The sequence below is a fragment of the Chinchilla lanigera genome, unplaced genomic scaffold (assembly GCF_000276665.1).
Source record: "Chinchilla lanigera isolate Chin_1 unplaced genomic scaffold, ChiLan1.0 scaffold00025, whole genome shotgun sequence".
Lineage (NCBI taxonomy): Eukaryota > Metazoa > Chordata > Mammalia > Rodentia > Chinchillidae > Chinchilla > Chinchilla lanigera.
Window position 1 is genome coordinate 13,436,295 of NW_004955426.1, and position 21,075 is coordinate 13,457,369.

Sequence of the window (21,075 nt, forward strand, 5' to 3'; positions counted from 1 at the left end):
AAAGGAAAGGAAAGGAAAGGAAAGGAAAGGAAAGGAAAGGAAAGGAAAGGAAAGGAAAGGAAAGGAAAGGAAAGGAAAGGAAAGGAAGGGAAAAGAAAGGAAGGAAAGAAAAAAGAAAAGAAAAGAAAAGAAAAGAAAAGAAAAAAGAAAAGAAAAGAAAAGAAAGAAAAGAATAAGGGGCAAAATGGTGGTACAGTAGAGATCAGGGATGACCCATTGTTCATGAGGAATGAAAGGCCATGAAGCAGCTAGGACCTGGCATTTATTGATAGAGGAGGGGATTATCAGTTGACTGAGAAGGTAGTGGTGATTTTAAGCTAATCAGAATCTTGCCCTGTAGTGTCTTTAGTTTTAGTAGTTTTAGTCCTAGTCTTAGTCTAACTCTTTCTTAGTCTTAGTCTTAGTCTTAGCATTAGCCTTAGACTTAGCCTTAGACTTAACAGGTAGGAGAGGATGGCACACCCATAGAGGGATAATGGCAAAGATCAAAAGGGTGATATCAAAAAGCACAAGCCTCAGTTAATCCTTAGGTTAATATGTAAAAGCCATTGTGAATTTGTGGTCCCCATCAGGGTGATCTAACTGACTTGCTGTTAGGAGGCAGAGGTCAAATGAGAAGAGGTGGGTCATTAGGGCTGTGTCTTAGAAGAATGTGTCTCCCTCCCTTGTTGGTCTCTGTCTATCTGCTTTCTGGTCACCATAACCCGAGCACCTTTGCCTCCATCCAGGCTCTATTACCGTTCTGTGTCTCTGTGAAAGCCGGTCAAACATGGATTGAAACTTCTAAAATGATTAGCCAAAATAAACCTCATCACATTTAAATTGTGGGTGTCAAGTATTGAGTCTCAGTGATGAAAAAGTAATTAAGATTGTCGGACCTAAGAGTACATTTATTGCCATAAATTTAACTGACTGTTTGGCTCACAAATATTTGTAATCATTTTGTAGGAGGAGTTTGGGAAGTCTTAGAGATGCCAGATAGAGAAGCCTGAAAGTGCTGTAAGACAAGGTTGATGGGAGATTCTGATTAGAGTTCAGAGAATGCTGATAGAATTGTAGATGACAATGATCAGGCTCAGGAGGTTCCCATTAGGAATGAAGACTCTACTGGCATTTCAATATATGATCATGTGTGTTACGCTCTGGCAGAAAAGTTTTTTCTACATTTTGTTCTTGTCTTGAGGCTTTGTGGGAGACAAAGATTATGGATAGCAGACTATTTTATCTGGTGGAGAGAATTTCAAGGCAGCACCAACATCAGGTTGTAGCACAGGTACTGCTGGTAACTCTTAGCTTGGTTCACACTGAAAATTAGGAGCAAGTCTCCTTTAAAATTTTTTAGCTCAGCCAGAAGTACAAACCCTTTAAATGTGGGGACTACGGACTGGGGATTTAGCTCAGCAGCAAAAGCGCCTGCCTGGCAAGCGCAAGGTCGTGAGTTCAGTTCCTGGGACTGGAGAAAAACCAAAAAAAAAAAAAAAAAAAATTAAAATGTGGGGACTCTAAAATTACGGACTGTAAATTTGGGGCCTGTAAAATTTTGGCTGTGGAGAGCTTTGTTGCTGAAAGGATTGACATTAAAATAGAAGCCACACATTTTGAATTAAGACAATGTGAAAGATGTTTTGAGGATAATTTTAGATTTAACAATTGCTCACCCTTCTCAGGCCAAAGGTTCCAGAGCACCCTCCTTAATAATGGCCAGATAAGGGATTGATTCCATACAGTGCATGGTGCTCAGGCAGCCAGGCACATGTAAATCCCTATAATCACATAACAAGGGGGTCTGGCTACTGTCTGAGCTGGCAGAGAACTTTGGCATGATCCATTATAATGGCTTTAACCTGTGCAAAATACAAAAATTGTGGTGTCAGGGATGCTTCCATGCAGATTTCAAAAGAAAGTCTGAGAAGTTAGGCAATGTGTCACTGATAGAGCATTGTGTGAAGCTGTAAAATTAAAACAGAAAGTGTGATGGAGATCTTAGTATTGAGGCTGTGGCCGAGGACCACTGATCTCCTGCTTAGGGATACAATGCTAGGATAAAACACAGACACAGTATATTTGTTAGTTACACAGGGGACGGGGATGGTCAAAACACAATAAGGATTAAGATCCTGAGGCTCAATATCTTTGGCATTTATTAGGTGTTCGGTTTGATTGGGGGGGCGTGTCCTAGTGGGCTGCAGGCAGTGGTAGAGGTGAACTGCTGATGAAGTTAAGGTTCAAGAATTTAGGAATAATGCATTTTTGGAAAAGCACACAGGAGCAGATCATCGTTAACTCATAACCTGATTAGCTGCTAACAGCAAATACTGAGCTAGAAGTAATAAGGATAAGTAAGTCCTTGGCTGACATGTTGTGTTGGTCTTTGGTGTCAGAATGTCACAGACCACTTGCTAGTTTCAAATCTGGCCATTGTCTTAGAGATTAACCTGTCTGTAAGCCAGCCACAGGCCTCACCACAAATCATGTAGGTCTAGGACAGACTCTCAATTTATTTTTGTGCCAATTTATCAGTATTAATCACTGCTCTACACCATGTCAAGCTGGTCCTCAGCATTTGGGAAGTTGGAAAAGAAATATGAAAGGTGTGAGGAAGACTGTAGGGAGGGAACAAATATCCACAGCAAGAATGAGAGCATATAAGCAGCAACTATCAGTGCTGTAGAGGTGGGGCTGCCCAAGCCCTTTGAAATTTATTGCTCATCACCACATCTTGCCCTGAGTGGTAGACGTGCAACCGCAGGAGCTAATAATTTCTCCACTGTATTTCAGTCTTGCTTTGGTGCTATTGCTATCTATCCCCCAATTTCTCCCTTTTGGAAGAGGAATGATTATTCTGTGTCATTGTATGTCTGTAGTTTTTAATTTTATTTTTGTAATAAAGACAGCTAAGAATTTGTGCTGCATCTCAGAGGAGTTTGGACATGGGACTTTTCAACAATGCTAGAACGCTTAGACTTTGGCAAGTCTTAGAAATGGACTAAAAGCATTTGCATTAAGAGATGTGCATATGTTTGGAGGAGGAGATCGGGGGAGATCTTACATTCAGACCAAAAATATCAGTGAAAGTCCGTTTTTGAAGTTAATTGAATCATCAGGGTAGTATTGCTGAGTTGTCTTCAAGATACTGCTTTACATCAAAAATAGGCAAGTCCCTGAGGGTGTGACCTGGAAGGTCCCTTTTCTGTTTGCTTCTTTCCCACCATATGGGAGTCACTTTTTCTCCATGCATACTTCTTCCACCCTGGATTTTCTGAGTTTAAACCCATTAAACCTGGATGGAAACTTCCAAAATTGTGATCCAGTAGCAAGTGTGAGATGCAGGGTTTCAGAGATGATAAAGTAGCTAAGACAGGTACCTTACGTGTACTTTAATTTGTAAAGTTAGATAATTGAAGATTCACATATGTACATTGTTTTTCAGAACGTCTTCTCAGGTTGACGCTTGTGAACATGTAAAGATTGTTATTCTTTTTGTTCAGAGTAACAGCAGCCATTTGGGGTCTGTGACACTTCCATGTGAAATACAAAAGAACAACAAATTCAAGGGGTTATTCCTATGTGTGGAAAATGCTGCTATGATTTTGATGGGGGATTACATGGAAATTGTACATTGCTTTTGGTCATATGGACATTTTAACAATATTTATTCTACTGATTCATGAACACTGGAAATCATTCCATGTTATAATGTCTTCTTCAATTTCTTCCTTCTTTTATAATTTTCATTTAAGAAGTGATTTACTAGCCTAGCATTGTGGTGCATGGTTATAATCCCAGCACTCAGGAGGCTAAGGCAGGGGGATTACTGAGAGTTCAAGGCCAGCCAAGGTTACAAAGTGAGTTGAAGGCTAGCCTGAACTGCACAGCAAGACCCTGTCTCAAAAAAAGAGGGGGGATTTACCTTGTTAATTAGATGTATTCCTTGGTTTTGATTTGTTTTTGAAACTACTGTAAATGAAATTAATTTCTAATTTCTCTCTCAGTGGGCTCATTATTCAGGTATAGAATAGTGGTTCATTTTTATGCTGACTTTGTGTCCTGATAATATTGTTGAAATTATTTATTAGATTTATAAATCTTGTGATGCAATTTGTTGTGTTCTACATACAGAATTTTATTATCACAAATAGAGGTAATTTCACTTTTTCCTTTCAAAAATGTATCCTCTTTATTTATTTATATTTATTTATGTATTTTGCTTAATCACTCTGGCTGAGTTTTCAAAGGATTTCTTTGCATTTCTTCAGATGTTCATATTTTTCCCTTATCTTTGTTTCTGTGAGATATGGTTTATTGATTTGCATACTTTGAATAATGACTGTATCCCTGGAATGAAACCAAACATCACAGTGAATGATCTCTCTAAACTGTTGTTAAGTTCAGCTTGTCAGTATTTCTTTGGGGAATTTTGCATCTACCTTCATCAAAAATAGTGATCCAATTTTTCTTTCAAAATCTATTACAGCCAGGCGTGGTGGTGCACACTTGTAATCCCAGCAATTGGGAGGCTGAGGCAGGAGGATCGTTAGGATCATTGTGAGTTTGAGACCAGCCTGGAGTACAAAGTAAGCTCAAGGCCAGCCTTATAACGGCATAGCAAGACCTTGTCTCAAAAAGGCAAAAAAAAAAAAAAAAAAAAACAATATTACAAACCACTTAACATAAACAGGGTGATAACAGCAAGAAAACAGAACTGGATTGGAACAGAGGCAAAAAGAAATAATCTAGTGCTGGTACAGACATCTCACTTTTAACAAATGCTTCTAAAGCTCATGATGGAAAAGCAGATGACCAGTTCAACATACTTTGCTTGGAAAACTGGATGCTTATCTCTAGACAATTAAATCCGAGTCTTACTTCTTCCTTACAAAATATCGAACTGGAAATGGATTAAATAATTAAATGAGAACAGAAACTTTTGTTTGGAAGAAAATAGAAGGAAAATACTCCAAATTATAAGTACTGAAAATGACTTCCTCAATAGGATTCAAATAGCACAGGAAATAATAATAGAAGCTAACAAATGAGAATGCATCATATTATAAATCTTATCCACATCAAAGGAAACATGCAAGAGAGTGAAGGAACAATCTACAGAATGGGAGAATGGAGTGTCAAGGTACTCTTTTAACCAAGTATTAACATTCAAAATATAAAATCAAGTGAAATAAATTTAACATCAAGGGAGGAAATAGTATAACAAAGAAATGGACAAATAAGTATGAAAGGATAATTTTATTAAAAAATATTAAACATCTTTAGCCACCAGGGAAATGAAAATTGAAATTACATTGAGCATCCAACTATTCTGGTTAGTGTTTAGATTTCCCCACAAACCTCATGCAGTTATAGTGTTTTCTGGAGGTGGCTGAATCTAGAATGTGGGATTGGTTCAGATCACAGTGCTGGGATTAAGGGTCCTGCAATTCAGGGCAGGTGACTGATGCATCAGTCCACTGATTGTATTAGCACCACCATAATCCCAATAGGCTGAATACAAGATAAGAGACAGAAAGAGGCTTGTACCACTCTCTGACCCTTGTTGCTTTTGCTGTTTACCACTGCCATGAGCAGATGCTCCTCTGCCAAGCCACCCTACCTTGAAGCTGGATGATTATGAAATGAAACCTCTACAAACTGTGAGCTCAGTAAACCTTTCCTCCCTTAATTTGTGGATGGTGGGTGGAGAAAAATAGCTACGACACCATCCCATCTTAAGTTAAATGGCTATCATCACTAACAGAAAATACAATAAATGTGGGTGAGGATGTAAGGAAAAGAAACCTCTATGATGTTGTTAAGAATGAAATTAAGGGGCTGGGGATTTAGCTCAGCAGCACAACGCCTGCCTGGGAAGCGCGAGGTTGTGAGTTCGATTCCAGGTACTGGGAAAAAAAAAAAAAAAAAAAAGAAGAATGAAATTAGTAAAGCCACCATGGAAATCACTATGGAACTTCAGAAAATAGAATTAAAAACAGAATGACCATATGATGTTAAAATTTAACTACTTTGTATATACCGGAGTAAACTAATGTCAGCACACCACAGAGAGATATTACCTCCATAACTATGATTATTGTGGCATATTTCAACAGAGTGAAGCTATAGAACCATTTTGGGTGCCTGTCAATGAATAACTAAATAAGAAATATATATCTTATTTATTCTTATTCATATATATATATATATATATATATATATATATATATATATGTGGGTTTTTCAATAAAATCATGCAATTTGCACAAAAATGGAAGAAACAAGATGATTCGGTTAAATGAACTCAGGAGTAGAAGTGTCTCATGTTTTCCTTCATATACATGGAAACTAGGGGAAGACAGATAGCGTGAAAGTGGAAATGAGACTATTATAGAAAGAGATCAAAAGAAGGTGGGAGAGGAAGGCCAGAGGGAGTAGACGGGGATGTTGATATAATCGGTCTGCCACACACTCGTAAGAAAATGCCATATAGAATCCCATTATTCTGTGAGATTACATCTCCAGTATTCAAGTGGGAAAAGGGTGTACTTCTGGCTGACCACCTAACACTATTTAAGAAATTAAAACTCGTCGTAGGAAAATCAAGCAACATTTCTGAAGTGTTAAATGTTAAAATATGTATCAGCATCTGTATCTTTATTATTATAGTCATGATTCAAGAAGTTGTTGTGAACATTACCAAACTCATTCTTCATTTTGACAAGCTGAGCTTGTATCAATATAGAAATGAATAGGTGATAAATATAATAAATTCAAAATAACAGCAAATTTAATGTATTTCTCTAAAATCAGTAAAACAATTTTGGAATACTAGATTGACACAGATCAGGAAGGGATTTTATTCACACTACTGAAAAAATATTGTGATTAGTATAACTTTTTTTAAAACTTTTTTGTTGTTCTTTTTGACGTATGATTTTTTTTGTTTGTCTGTCTTTATGAGACAGGGTCTCGCTATGCAGTTCAGGTTGACCTTGAGCTCAATTTGTAGCCCCGGCTGGTCTCAAAGTCACAACGATGCTCCCGCCACAGCCTCCCAAATGCTGGGATTACAGGTGTGTGCCACCACACCAAGCTGTAATTATTAAAACTAAAAGCATAAAAAATGATGTTCAACATCATGGCTTTTGCCATGCACTGGGGAGGCTGAGTTAGGAACATCATGAGTTCAGGATGAACCTGGTCTACATCGTGAGTTCAAGGACAGTCTAAAGTACATAGCAAGATACTATCTCAAAAAACAAACAAAGAAAAAAAAAAAAACAGAAAAATAGTACTAGCCAATGACGTAAATATAGTAATTAACGTAAAGTATTATGTAAAAAGATTCTACATTGAAACTATTTGCGTTAAGAATTAAAATTTATATTGTTTTCAAATAAAGGTATTTAAACATTATGCAAATGTTAAACCAGTTCCAAAATGTATTCAGAGTTGCCCGTGAAAGCCTTAATGAAATCACAAATGTATATTTTAAATTTCCAAAGGAAACAGAGACATCTGGTATTAATCATGCAGTCTAATGTCTTATATTGTTTATATGTAACAACTTACTGAATTCTGAAAAATCTGTACCATCTGAAAAGTAATAGAAAATTTCTTAACAACAGATTATAGTCACCTTAAATTATAGTAAAGTCTTAATCAGAATACTATGGATCTACTTACTAGTCTAGATCTATCTGTCATGTTATCTGTCAATCATCCATTGATTTGCATATGTATTTATAGAAACAAAGACAGAGAAAGAGAGGGGAGAATGTGCTCATACATTGCAATGGTTCTTTTTCTCCTGCAGCTCAATATGTAAGATTTTCTGCTGTATTTCCCATCAGCATTTATAGAAGCTCCTGGGTGTAAAACTCCCAAAGGAATGAGAATCCTTCTGTAGCTGTGGCTGAGTCCTTCTAGAGATGTTTGTTTGCTTGTTTTGCTTTATTTGCTCCTACTTTTTATCTCTTTGGCCGATACAGAACCTCCAGTTCATCATTAAGCAAACTTGAAGTTGTACTACTCTGCTTCTTCTTTATAGGGAGGTTTCTGCTCATGGAGTTTTGCTCATGAAATGTTTCTGTAAATTTAACTGTCTGTACAATTTTGGTGGCAGGAGTTCTTTTGACCTCACTGTTCTGATAGAAGATGAGGAGTATTTCATTTTTCAGTTGGTGTAGCATACATTTTTCAATATTTTACTAAGATTATTGCTTTACCTATTATAAAGAAAGCCATTGAATGTGGAGAAGTAAGAGTCACACACACAAGGGCAAAATTAGGTTATTTAGTAAAGTTACACTTCTGTTTTTAAAGTATAACAAATAAATAAAACCTTCATTTTCTTTTTTATTTAAAAATAGATTTTGTCTTCGTGTTCTTATCTATTTTTCTTCTGCTAATGGACTATGAAAAGGTTTGCATACATGGTTAAAGTGCTAATACCTGTCTAACTAAACAAGGATAAAAGTATTATTAGCTCAGTTTTTGCAAAAATAACAAAATTCCTTGAGCATCATAAAGCTCTCTTAAACAAAAAATCTGAAGCAACCATAATTTTCTCCATCAGCTGCAAACATGACCTGCCACCATTTACGCAATTAGACACGATCCGGAAGGAATGATACTCTTGAATCATTTTACTGGCTTCCAAGCACCAGTCAAGACAAGAATAGCATGGAATCAAGAAGAGCTGAAAATGGCTCTTTGCTTCTTCAGCCACTCGTCTCTGCAGGCAGGCGTCAATATCTATTACATTACCAGTGGAGGGCCCGCTACAGATGCACTAGGAAGTCTGCTTTCCATTCTTCCTCAACTTCCCTCATTTCCAATCTTCATCAGCTCCTGGGATGGACAGTTACTTCCCACCGAGGACTCTCTCAGCCCCTTCTCCGAGTCCAATTTCTACCATAAAAGCGTAGTCATTATTCAGTGAATTATAGCATGCCTGTGAGCATCTCATTCTCATTCTGACTAGAAGATTTTCATTTTAAGGTAAGATGAGCAAATGTCTTTAGATTTTCACTCCATGAAATTTCTTCTCGGCATGGGTGTCTGTGATGCAGCCTCTGATGACACTTAAATTCATCTTACATTATTTTGTCTACTTTTAAAGAATAACCCACATACAAGTGTTTCATCACAAATCATGATTACAAATCCATTTGAAGTATGTTCACTAAAAGGCAATGCTATTCTGAAGGAAAAGAAATATGGTACATTCAGAAATTGACTATACTTTCAATATACTGAGAAATGCTACTGAAAATAACTGGAGTAAAAGATTATTTTTTCATATTGATATTGAATGCACAATACATTCAGATTTCAAGGAGAGGAAAAGAGCAAACCTCACATCTATATTATCTAACACCAATAATATTTTGAATTTCTCAAAATTATAATTTTACTCATTGAAAATAAAATTTTGTTATGCAATCTAAAATCATAATTGTAACTACCCCATGATAAATGACAAAAATTAAAAACAAGATTATTTGCCTGGATTTAACCTCTCCACTCACTGGTAACAGTGAAAAGTTATACTCTTTATAAGTGTTCTAAACCAACATATTTTGTTCAATTTTGAAATTTTAAAATGGCCCTAAGATGAAAGACCTTTTGTATGACCCCCAAATAATTAAAAACCTATATATTATGTTCATTATGACTTCTTTTAAAAATTATATTGTCAAGTAAACAGAAGAACAATCAAAATATCCACAAAGCTGGGGATTTAGGTCTGTGGCATAGTGCCTGCCAGGCAAACACGAGGTTCTGAGTTCAATTCCTAGTTTAAAAAATCCACAAATAAAATAAAATGCACTCATAAATTAACTGAGTCTTGTTGAAGGGTATGTACCTATGTTAAAGCAACAAAGGGATCAGTGCAGAAAGTAGACGCTACTGCACATAAAGTAAGTTGGTATTACATCAGTTATGTTACACTTCTTTAAATCTGATGGCAACTGTTAAATATATCCCAATATTATAAATTAAAAGGGTTACTTGGGGGAAGTAGTTGACTGTCCAAAACAAGACTGGCATTTAGGTAGTAAATAAGACCAGAGAGCTTCTTAGTGACTGAATACTTTGTTTGGGGCTTGTGAAGAGAAACAGTGTGTGGCAGGTGATGGTTGATATGCTTGCTATTTATAAGCAACGTGTAGAAAGCTAAACTATTAGAAACGACACATGCACACACACATATATGTATGGCATTGCATATGCAGTGTGTTCCAAGTACACAAACACGTCAAGATATGTTGTTTGAGCTATTGTATCATGTCCCAAGCATTGGAGAGAATTTTCTCTTGCCTTTTCTCTCCAATGAGTTTGACTTGCTTATTAAATCCATTCCATTTTGATTTGTAATTTTCAAGTCTTGGATCTTTTGTATCTGGGTGATTCCCTATAGATTCAATATGGATCTTTTGTATCTGGGTGATTCCCTATAGATTCCAACTCTGTGGTGGCGACATTAACCGTAGACTATTCTCTAACTTTTGCTTCACTGCCAGAGAGACTAACTAAGCAAATCAGTGGATTTAAGGGCCTTTTGCCTGCAAATGCATGTTGAACTGCTCACCAGGAAGCAGCAAAATAAAAGTCAAAATTTCAGCTGCTAGCACTTACTATGAATTTCCTTCATTCATGGTTTATTTATTTATTCATATGTTTATTCAAAAATATTGTTCAGCTCTCCATTATATGGAGGAAATAATGTCTATATGTTTATGGAGATGTTCATGAAAAAGTTACTCCTGGTGTCAGTTTCTACTCTTTTCTTGTATTGTAGAATGGTGAACAGAAACCAACAAGACACAATAAACCTGATGAGTACACTGGCTTTTGGAAAATATCTCTTATTCTCAAGTTTGTTTTGTTATTTGGGTCCTAAGGAAAATGTCTACAATGTCTGCAGAAAAAATAAATGAATAATCACAATTGCAATTGTGGAAAATTAAAGATGCATAGTTAGTATCATAAGATCATTTACCCTCTATTTACACCATTCAGGTTCACTAAATTAAGCAAAATACTATGTGTACAGTTTATCCATTAACATACATTCTGTTAATGTGTCGTTAGTATATGCAATCCACTTATCAGGAAATGCACTATTTTATGTGCCAATAATAAAATCAGAATATGAAATTTCCCTTATTTTGCCTTTGAGGCATTTATAATCTTGAGAAAGCAAATGAAACTAGTGGATTTAAACCATGGTTTTATTAAATATGTTGAGGTAATTAAGTAAATCACTATGCAAACCTACATGTGAGAATTAGGGTTTCTGAGATTTTCTTCAAAAACAGGACGAGGGCTGGGGATTTAGCTCAGCGGCAAAGCGCCTGCCAGGCAAGCGCAAGGTCGTGAGTTTGGTTCCCGGTACCAGAGAAAAAAACCAAAAAAAAAAAGAAAAAAAAACAAAAACAGGACGAAACTGAATGTTTGAAATCCCAGTAGAACATTTTTCTAGATACAGATTCTTTTCACTATGCAATATGGAAATTTTGTCAGTAAACACATTTCTAAGCAGATTTGCTGAATGTTAAATACCTAGGCTGATGGTTTCAAAATATTTATTCATAGGCATCTTTCCTCAAAATCACAACACAAAAGAGCACAAAAATTCTGTCTTTTAAAGTAGCTGATATAGTTCTTTACAGTCACATACCAAAGATGAGTCCTTGCTTAAGAAGCCTTGAATTTAAATAGACTTTTGGGAAAATAAGTCTAATATTACAATATACAGAATAGTTTTAAAAAATCTTCAGGTTTTAACATACATTTATGCTATTTAAATTTGCTTAAACTTTATTCATTAAAAATATTTAGACATTATTTGACTTAAAATTGCAATAAAAATGCTAATAACTGGTTGTAAAGAATGTTTTGGGATATTTAATAAACATCATTGGAACGCCTAAAATAATTTACATGCCAAATCAGATGCTTGAGAGGAAAGAAAATCTGTGACAGAGACTACTCTTTGTTACCCAAGTAGTTACTCTGATACTACTCTCTAAAACACCAAAGTAAAATTAGCTTTCCTAGTTTATGATTACAACTCATATCTTTATAATTGTGGTCTGTAAGTAGTTTTTTAAAGAAATAAAAAGAGTCTCACAATTTCCCATATCTCTGACTTTTCTGGATGTTTGTAGAACAGTTTCAACTGATTTGATTAGAATGCATGCTTTTCTATTGAAGAAGAGAAATGCGAAGGAATAATTTTCTGATCAAAATATTTAGAACAAACCCTGACTTACTCATATTTATGCAAAACAATTTTTTTAAATCTACTCTCAATTTGAGTTTCTTGTTGATCTCAGCATGTCTTAGATATCACTAACATCCTCTCCATAGGAGGAAATATGCCACATATTTTAGTATACATTAAAACAATCATACCTTTTGTGCTTTGTAACAAAAAAAGAAATTACATTACTATGGTGGTAGGATGTTTTCCTCTGGTTTAACCTTAAAGTGAGGATCCAGTGTAAAGGACTCATTAGGAAAGTGTCCCTAAAAAACAAATCCACACAAAACAATATATAAGGGTGGGCAAGAATGAAATCAAGAAAGAGAACACAAGAATGTGTTTAGTTTCAAGCAAATTAGCTACCTTTGTTTAATCATGATATAGACCCCCGAAGTGTAAGTTGAGCCTCTGATCTTGGCCTAGCTCCAGGTAAGGGAGCTAGGCTTTCCTACTGAGCAGCAGTCACTGGGGAATAAGAGTTGGCTGAATGGCTGCGTACTTCTGAATCTGTTCTTGTGGCTGAATGAATCCACTAACCCAAGATCAGTTTGAAAAGCTGTGGGCAGATCTCTAGAAGCAAACACAACAAACTGTGAGAGACAGGTTTTCAAAAATAATAAGTAGGATCTGTTCAATATTCATCTAACATAAAGAAACACTGTCTAGAAATCATTTCACAAACTATATTAGTCCTGGATTTTGTTTTAATTATGATCTTGTTGAGGGGAAAAAAGATTCTATTTAAACAGAAGAACAGAGGGAAATATAAACACCTATATTAAATTTTAAGTTTCAAAAGAATTTACATTTTTGTAGAAAGTATACCCCATAAAGCTTGAAAAAGTACACTGTAACTGCTTAAGATATTGAAAGGACTGCACCTGAATGAAGCAAACTGCTTTCATGTATTGATTTTAAGAATTATGATACAAATGAAGCATTTTTATTGTGACCTATTTTCTGTTATTTGCCATCTCAATATTCTTCACCAGTGTTGAATTTTTCCCCCAGAATAGTTAAAGGCAGGTATGCAAATATATTTTCTGAAAAATATGAGCTATTTTGTAAGCTGAAATATGTTGATCCATATGTAATTGTATTTGAAAATATAATATAGTACAATGCTAATGAATTATCTAAAAGGTATTGAGGAAATGCAAAATCATATACATAGGTGTGAAAGTCTTGAAAATATAGAATGCAATCTCCCAAACCAGATATACAAGTTGAGAAATGGGAGTAATGTTACATACAAGAAGGAAAAAATATACAGAACTGAGAAAAGTTACAAAATGAAATATTGTATTGTAATAAAAAGATAGAAGACAGATATATGCAGGTGTAAACTATTTTGTCATGCTGGGATTCCATGCAAATGAATTAATAATATATATTTCTATAAATAGAATGTAAAAGTGCTTCTATTCCTTATCTGATTTTTTTCACAAGAAAACTCCTAAAACAAGGACTTTTAGAGCCTAGAGCACAAAAATCACCTTACTTTCATCAGAAATTATCTCTTTCTCTCTCCCTCAATACATATACATATATATTTTTTTGAACTGCTTTGTTATATCCTTGTCAAAATTGCCTACCACTGAATGTCAGTATTTTAACTGACCTCAAAGTTCTTAGAATAGTAGGAAATTGTGGGACCATACAGATATAATGGAAGGAGAAAAAATGTTCAGAATTTCCATTTTTTCCAGGAGTATTCATAAAATAAAAATGTAATGTAAGAACAAAATTATGGACCTTATTGCTGCTTCTAGAGGTATTTAGAATCAAAGTCTCAAAAAAATCTTTAAAAAGGACACATTTTCTGTAATGATGTAGATGTCTACTTTATAAATGTGAGAGTTTCCTTAAATCAGATGATTTTTATCTCATCATTTTTCTACATGAAAGTAATAATCTAGAATAAAACATGTTTCTTACACTTCAAAAGCAAATGCTCAACAAATTGTGGCACAAACCATCCAATCAAGAAGAGCTTGGAGCAAAGTATTACAGGTCCTAACACAGGAGAGCTTCCAACCAAGACTGATGTACCCTGGCAAACTATCCCTCAAATGCAGCGGAGAAGTAAAATATTTTCATGACAAAGAACAGTTGAAGAACTTCATGAGCACGAAGCCAGCATTACAAAGAGTACTAAAAGATACTCTAGAAAGAAAAAAATGTGACCACAATTTCAAGAACAACAGTAGGAATGAAACGTCAAGAAGAGCAAGCAAGTAAATAGGTAGAAAAAGTAGGACACCAATGCAACTAAATAACATGACAATGATAAATCAATACATATCAGTTATAACTATAAATGTAAATGGCCTCAATTCTCCATTTAAAAGAAACAGACTGGCAAGGTGGATTAAAAAACAAAATCCAATGATATGGTCTGTACAGGAAAGACATTTCACTCAAAAGGAAACCCATAGACTAAAACCCAAAGGATGGAAAACAATCCTCCATGCAACAGGAACCCAGAAAAAAACAGGTGTAGCTATTCTGTTTGCAAACAATGTAAACTTCAAATTGACAACAATCAAAAGAGATAAAGAAGGTCATTAAATACTAGTCAGTGGAAAACTACAAGAGGATGAGATAACAAACATCAACATGTATGCACCAAATATAGGAGCTCCAAATTAAATAAGACAAATCTTAATAGGCATGAAAACCCATATAATTAATAACACTATTATAACGGGGGACCTCAACACCCCACGGACACAAAGAGATAGGTCAACTGGACAAAGAATCAGCAAGGAAATAACAGATCTGAACCAAAGCTGTGAACAAATGGACTTAGTAGTTGTATAGAGAGTGTTCTACCCCACAACATCAGAGTACACATTTTTCTCAGCAGCATATGGGTCTTTCTCTAAAATAGACCACATCTTAGCCCATAGAGCATACCTTCCAAAATGCAAAAGAATTGAAATTATCCCATGCATATTATCTGACCACAGTGCAATGAAATTGGAAATTAATGACAGAAGGAACTCCAAAAACTCCATCAACACTTGGAAATTAAGCAACAACCTCCTGAACAACTAATGAGTCACAGAAGAAATTAAAGACAAAATTAAAAAAGACCTACAAAAAAATGAAAATTTAACTACAACTTACTGGAATCTATGTGATGCAATGAAAGCAGTCCTCAGAGGGATATTTGTGGTGTTGAATTCACACATAAAGAAACCAGAAAGAGAACAAATAAGTAGCCTCATGCTATGTCTCAAACTATTAGAAAAAGAAGAACAAGTGAGGCCCAAAGCCCAAAGGAGGGAGTAAATCATAAAGATTAGGGCAAAAATTAATGCAATTGAGACAAAGAAAATCCTCCAAAAAATAAATGAATGAAAGAGCTGGTTCTTTGAAAGAAAAAAAAAATTGATAAAACCCTAGCCAACCTTATCAAGAAAAGGAAGGAAAGAACTCAGATTCATGTAATAAGGAATGAAAAGGATGAAATTACTACAGATTCCACAGAAATTCATAAGATCATTAATACCTACTTTGAAAATCTTTACTCCCATAGAATAGATAACTCAGAAGAAATGGACAGATTCCTAGATATGTATGAATTACAAAGGTTGAGTCAAGAAGATATCACATTCCTGAACAACCCAATATCAATTAATGAGATTGAAAGCGTGATTAAAAATCTACCGACAAAGAAAAGCCCAGGCCCTGATGGATTCACAGCAGAATTTTACAAGAAATTCAGAGATTTAACACCAACCCTCCTCAAACTCTTCAATGAAATTGAAAAGGAAGCAATTCTCCCTAACTCATTTCTGGAGGCAAGCATCATACTGATACAAAAACCAGAGAAAGACCAAAGAAGAAAGAGAACTACAGACCAAACTCCCTAATGAATATAGATGCAAAGATACTTAATAAGATACTAGCAAATAGAATGCAGTAAATTATCAAGAAAATCATACATCATGACCAAGTTGGATTCATTCTAGGAATGCAAGGTTGGTTCAATATTCACAATTCCATAAATGTTATATGCCATATCAATGCAGCCAAAGACAAAAACCACATATCATCTAAATAGATGATGAAAAAGCTTTAGACAAGGTGCAATATGCATTTATGATAAAAACTCTACAGAAAATAGGAATAGACAATCTTTACCTTAACCTGATCAAAGCCATCTATGACAATCCAACAGCCAACATCATTCTCAACTGACAAAAACTGAAAGGTTTCACCTTAAAATCGGGAACAAGACAAGGATGTCTGCTATCACCACTCCTGTTCAATATAGTTCTGGAACCACTAGCCAGAGTAGTAACACAGGAGAGCGAAATAAAGGGAATAAGGATAGAAAGGAAGAAGTGAAACTATCACTATTTGCAGATGAGATGATATTTTACATGGAAGACCCCCAAAAATCCACAAAAAGATTCCTTCAATTAATCAACAAACTCAGGAATGTAGGTGGACACAAAGTCAACACCCTGAAATCGATAGCATTCCTATACACAAACAACAAACAGACTGAGAGAGAAATTAAGGAAAACATTCATTTCCCAATAACACCCAAGAAATTGAAATATTTAGGTATTAATCTAACAAAAGAAGTAAAAGATCTCTTCAATGAAAACTACACTACTCTGAAAAAAGAGATCAAAGAAGATTTCAGTAAATGGAAAATATTCCTTGCTCATGGATAGGAAGAACCAACATTGTAAAAATGGCCATACTCCCAAAACTACTGTACAAATTCAATGCAATTCCCATTAAACTACCCTTAGCATACCTCACAGATCTCAAGACAACATGCCTTAAATTCATCTGGAACCAGAAGAGACCCAGAATAGCAAAAGAAATCCTGGGAAACAAGGACAAGTCAGGTAGAATCACAATCCCTGACCTGAAATTATACTATAAAGCTACTGTCATAAAATCAACCTGGTACTAGGTAAAAAACAGACCTGAGGATCAATGGAACACACTGGAAGAAACAATCACAACCACAAACACACTCAGCCACCTAATCTTTGATAAAGGGGCAAAACAAACTCAGTGGAAGAAGGATAGCCTCTTTAATAAATGGTGCTGTAAAAATTGGCTTGCTACCTGCCAAAGACTGAAAATAGACTCAAGTCTATCACCATGCACCAAACACAAGCCAGAATGGTTCACAGATCTCAATAATAAAACAGAAACACTAAATATATTTTAAGAGAAAGTAGGTGAAAACCTTGAGGACATAAGGGTAGGCAGAGTTAATGAACAAAAACCAAACTGCACTTGAAAAATGTGAAAGAATCAACAACTGGGATCTCATCCTACTGAAAAGTTTCTGCACATCTAAAGAAATCGCCAGCAGAGTAAAAAGAAAACCCACAAACCTGGAAAAAATCTAGCTGAGTGTTCCTCAGACAAAGGGCTTCTATCTGGAACATCAAAGAATTTAAAAATATCAGCCCCCCCCCCCAAATTCAAAGACCCAATCTAAAAATGGGCATCTGAGATGAATACACACTTCTTAGATAGGGAAATACAAATGGCAAATAAATACACGAGAAAATGTTCAACATCATGAGTCATTCTAGAAATGCAAATTAAAACAGCACTGAGATTCCATCTCACCCCAGTAAGAATGGCTAGCATTAAGAAATCAAACAATAACAAATGCTGGAGAGGCTGTGGAGAAGTAGAAACCCTTCTCCACTGCTGGTGCGAATGCACACTGGTGAAACCACTGTGGAAATCAGTTTGTAGATTCCTCAGAAAACTAGGTCTAGAGGTCCCATTCAACCCAGCTATCCCCTTGCTGTGTATTTTCCCAGAAGATCTCAAAACATCATATCACTGTGATATATGTGCACCTATGTTCATAGCAGCACAATTTGTAATTGCTAAATTGTGGAGTCAACCCAAATGTCCATCCACTGAGGATTGAATAAGAAAACTGTGGTACTTTCATATAGTGGAATATTACACAGCCATAAAGAAAGATAAACTTGAGGCTTTTGTATGTAAATGGCCACTACTGGAGACCATACTCGTAAGTGAAATAAATCAGATCTGCATGTGCAAGCACCACATTGTTTCACTAGTGTAAATCCTGAAAGAGTGAATTTAAACTAGGAGATATGATAGACCTTGTGAAATGATAGGAAAACACTCAAGGGTAAAGGGCGACTGAGGTGAGGGAAAAGAGAAGGGAAAAAAGGAGAAATTTTGTATGTGTACAGGATAGTTAAGATAATTGTTCTCCTGTCTTCTATTGCCTTGCTGAAAGAAATTGTCAGTGAGTCCTTGATTAATCAATATTGTGTGTCTCAATCTGTTTTCATGACAAACCACTTTGAGGATATCAATATGTAAAACAACAAGCATTGTTAATTTCCTACCACTTTGTTTGTAACTCTGTATTGTCTGTACTGTTCTTTTGCTATTTTGTGAAAGGTTGTCTGTCTGTTTATGTTTTCCTCCTTGTATTTTTAAAATAAATAAAAAAATAAAAAAATAAAAACTATAGAAAAACTGGCTTGCCACATGCTGAAGACTAAAACTAGACCCAACTTCAGCTCCCCAGGTTGAATAAGAGTTTCCAAGTACTAGTTGCTGTGTAAATCCCAGCTTTTGTAGTAACTGGACATACAACTTTCCTTGTTTTGTGACTTCATGGCTGTAACCCAGGAAACGTATAAATTATTGTAAGTGGAATGCCACAGAAAATGATTCATTACCATGGAATTAGTAAGTTTGTCTTGGGGACACCAATGGTTTCCTACATCATTGGTTTGTTGAAAGATATCATAGTCCTGTAACAGCAGCTATGAATGTTACATATAATTTTTACAATAGCATTTGTTCAGATATGGTAATCTTCAGAGAATCTACATTCTCAAATAAAAATTGAAAAAATTGGAGCTGTTACTGAAAAATTTGAAACCAAATAGTGCATATGTTTTTAATGCTTTACTTAAACCTGGAATGGGTGCTACAAGTCTACGAGTTTAAGGGGCTTTTTATTTTGGTGGGGTTACAAGTGTGTGAGTTTAGACCTGCAGTGTGACTAGATATTGTAAAGTAATCCTTCTCTATTGATATATATGCACTCATATTTTAACAATCAATCATTTTCAGACACCCTGGTTAGAATTGTGGTGAACAAAATGAAGAACCAGCATTTTTCTCAGAATTGATAAGGAAATAGAGTAAATAAATAAATAATAAAAAGAGATATAAAACACGATGACTATCTAGGACTTAGATTTGAAAAAGAAAATATACTAATCTCAATAAATAGTTCCTAATCTCATTTTAGTAGAGTGAGAACAAAATGTAAGCTGGTATGGAGAATATGTACATAGATAACACACATCTATTTATTCTGCATCATATGGGCCTCTCCCTATTCTACAGACATGTTGTATCACCTTTAGTAGACATGAATAAAGGTGAGCTCTGTAACTATTATTTATTTGTGAAGCAAAAGTCATCTAACACACAGCTATAAAAGTCAGTAGCTGATGGAAGTGTATAGTTTTACCACTGTCCCATGAGTTGCCCAAAAGTAGCTAGTTCACTGCTTAGAGATAGCATCTGTCCTCTTTTGGGTCATATTTAGTCAAATAGCACTTATTTCATATGAAAGGAATGCCATCCCAAATTATATGGATTTGAATAAGATAGGTGGATAATCATGCTAACTTCACAAATTAATGAATTGCAAGACTAATTAGCTACATATAATAATTAGTGTGTGACTGTGAATTTGTTTATAAGAGTGTATAATGAACAGAAATTTCAATAATGGGATCACATATGAACTCTGAATTTATTACTAGAGGGACCAAAGAATCATTGTAGTGATAATAGTGGAACAGACAAAAGTGGATTTAAAGGTTGAGAAACTAGGCCATGGCAAGAACAGAAAATATCTGATATACCCTCAATGTTTCAAAGGGAAAAGAAAGTAACCAACAATCAGGGTAGAAGGGAAATTCTAAAAATAATCTTTAGCTAGTCATTTCTAAAAATAGCCTCTGGTTAACTTTAAAGGAAAATGAAAGATGAAGTGAAAATAAAAGAAATGAATACATCAGAAGGTATAGTTTCATATTTTCTAAACTCATGGGTTTTTTACAAGAGAAATAAAAGTGGCTTATGTATTATTTGCAGTGAATGAAAGAGAATTCCTCTTGTTATTGGTGTGAATCTTGAGGATTGCTGTGGCACTCAGGGGTGACCAAAGTGATGAGTTTGGCTTAAATTTTCCTGTGAAGACTAAAATTGAATCATGAAAAGAAAAAAACTATAACCTTTCTTGAAAACCAGAAAAGTCATAGACATATGTATACATATATGTAAATTTTGAATCTGGAAACTTTCATTTCACTGAAATATTTATTCTGACATTTAAAACCTGAATTGTTCTTCATCTAATTCTACCAATTTAAAAATGATAAAATAATAATAAACATATTATATATACAATATATATACATATATAATACGCATATGACATTAAATATTCTACCACTTCTAATGAATTATTTCTAAAAATTGATTTGAAAATATTTGCCTAAGTATTAAAGTTTACCTTATTTTGTCAATATGAAAATTTTTCACAAAAGTGGGAGCTAGTGAATCACAATTTAAATAACAAACTGGGATGAAACTAGTTTTTGAGACATGTATGAAATCATTCTTCCTGTAGGCACTACTCCAACATCAAAATAAAGCCCTTAAAATCTGTCAGATAAGTTTATGACAAAAACTGTTTCACAGAATACAATTTGCATTGCATTTAACTATTATATACAATT